This window comes from Scylla paramamosain, chromosome 20, assembly GCF_035594125.1.
Source record: "Scylla paramamosain isolate STU-SP2022 chromosome 20, ASM3559412v1, whole genome shotgun sequence".
Classification (NCBI taxonomy): Eukaryota; Metazoa; Arthropoda; class Malacostraca; order Decapoda; family Portunidae; genus Scylla; species Scylla paramamosain.
In genome coordinates this window covers 14,318,995-14,321,494 of record NC_087170.1, presented here as the reverse complement: position 1 = coordinate 14,321,494, position 2,500 = coordinate 14,318,995, and positions in this window count along the sequence as shown.

Below are 2,500 nucleotides of genomic sequence, written 5' to 3'. Positions count from 1 at the left end.
TGTGATTGAAATGACCTCTCTCTCTAATCGCCGCACTGTTTCATTGCATCTCTTGCTGTCTTCTACGGCTACTTTCATGCACGGTAGCTGCTCTTCTCGTCTTGCTAAATGCGTGCCTCCACTCCTCCCACGGCCTCCTGCACAAGGCTTTTTACTTTCTCTCAATCATATTCCGTCTACCTCTCTAATGCAGGAGTTAACCAATATTCTCAATCTTTTATTCCTTTTCTGGTAAACTCTGGAACTCCCTGCCTGCTACTGTATTTCCTTCCTGTGACTTGAACTCTTTAAGGAGGAGGTTTCAAGACACTTAACTTTGAATTTTTGACGAGCATTTCTAACTCTGAGGAGCAGCACCTCATTGGGCCTTTTTTTTTTCTTCTAGTTTTGCTGTCCTTGACTGATGCCTCTCTTACATTAAAAAAAGGTAACATTTAATAGCTGCTTAAAATAAAGGACAATGTTTGAGTCTAAAAAAAATTAAAGTGGACCTATCAACTGGATTTCAAATGCCTGAAAATTAGAAAACAAAATCTGACATGTAAATTGAAATGGAGGCTAAATTAATTTGTTTTTAAGAGATTAGTTTTTATAAATTAATCAAAAGAAGTGCTTAGTATTTGAGGTTAGAAAATGAAATGAACTTACCGATTGGACTTTAGATACCTGGGAATTAGGACCCAAATTCTGACTTGTAAACTGAAATTGCGATTGAAATAATTGGACTTTTAGCAGCTGGTTTTAGAAAGAAGGGGGAAAAACGTATTAATATTAGAAAAAAAAATATTAACATTAAAATCTGAAATTGAGATAGAAAATTGTCTCTAGATTGGACTCACATTTGAAATACGATTGAAATAGTGTTGCAAAGTGGTTTCGCAATTGGGCTCAAAATTCAGATTGGGATGCAAAGTGGTCTCGACAGTGGACTCAAAATTGAACCAATGATTGCAGTTGTGATAGACAGTGGTCTCTAAATTGGACTCAAAATTTGACTTAGCATTCTGTGTAGCACGGGACTTAATTAAGAGAGGCGGAAGTCCCCCGGGCAGGACCAGGTGGCCTGCTGCTGCTGCTGCTGCTGCTGCTCGTCAATATAGGACTTGTTGCTCTCTCTCTCTCTCTCTCTCTCTCTCTCTCTCTCTCTCTCTCTCTCTCTCTCTCTCTCTCTCTCTCTCTCTCTCTCTCTCTCTCTCTCTGAGGCTGTAGACCTTTAATCACTCATCCGTCACCTGCCTGTGTGTGTGTGTGTGTGTGTGTGTGTGTGTGTGTGTGTGTGTGTGTGTGTTTGCGTGCCAAATAATAAAGAAATTCTCGGTTGTTATAATTTTTTCACCAACACCACCATCACAACTACAACAACAACTACTACTACTACTACTACTACTACTACTACTACTACTACTACTACTACTACTACTACTACTACTACTACCACTCACTACTACTACTACTACTACTACCATCACCACCACCACCACCACCACTACCATCACCACCACCACTACCACAACGCACATCACTTTTACACAAAGAAACACACAAACAAACAAACAAACAGCCTCGTGAGGGCCAATAGGTATGGTGCTGGTGTCTTTGATTCCTTTGCGTTTACGTCATGAATGGAACAAAAGCAACACAAGCAAAACAGAGACAGACAAAGCAAACAAACAACAACACAAGTCTTGCAAGAAAGTTTTGATGACAAGGAGAAGAAAAGATTCAAGAAGAGCTAATTACTGAGGGGGAGAGAGAGAGAGAGAGAGAGAGAGAGAGAGAGAGAGAGAGAGAGAGAGAGAGAGAGAGAGAGAGAGAGAGAGAGAGAGAGAGAGAGATTACCTGTGAGGGGAGAGAGTAAAGGAGAAAGGGAGAGGAGGCAGAAAGGGAGAGGGAATAGATGAGAATGAAAGAGGAAAGAGAAAGGAAAGAAAAGGAGGAGGAAAAGATGAAGGAAGACTAGAGAAGGGGAGAAAAGGAAGAGGAAAAGAGGGAAAAAAGAGAGGGACAGTAAAAGGAAGGAGAAAAATTAAAATTAGAGAAAAAAAGTAAAAAAAAGTACATTTATTCATTTATTTGTATGATTATTTTGTTATTTATTTGTTTATTTATTCTTTTTATTTGTTTTTCGTTTGTGAGGGAAAGATAAAGACGAGCGTTAAGATGAGAAAATTCCTCTCTCTCTCTCTCTCTCTCTCTCTCTCTCTCTCTCTCTCTCTCTCTCTCTCTCTCTCTCTCTCTCTCTCTCTCTCTCTCTCTCTCTCTCTCTCTCTCTCTCTCTCTCTCTCTCTCTCTCTCTCTCTCTCTCCAGTGTTCATTTTTTGCCTTTTTCCTTCATCTCTGCTCTTCCTCTCTCCCCGTTTTTTTCTTTTTCTTCTCTCCTTGTCTCCCTCCTCTTCCCTTCCTCTTGTATTAATCCCTTGTTCTCCTCTCCCTGTCTCCTCTTGTCCTTCAGTCTCTTTTATCTCCTCCTCCTCCTCCTCCTCCTCCTCCTCCTCCTCCT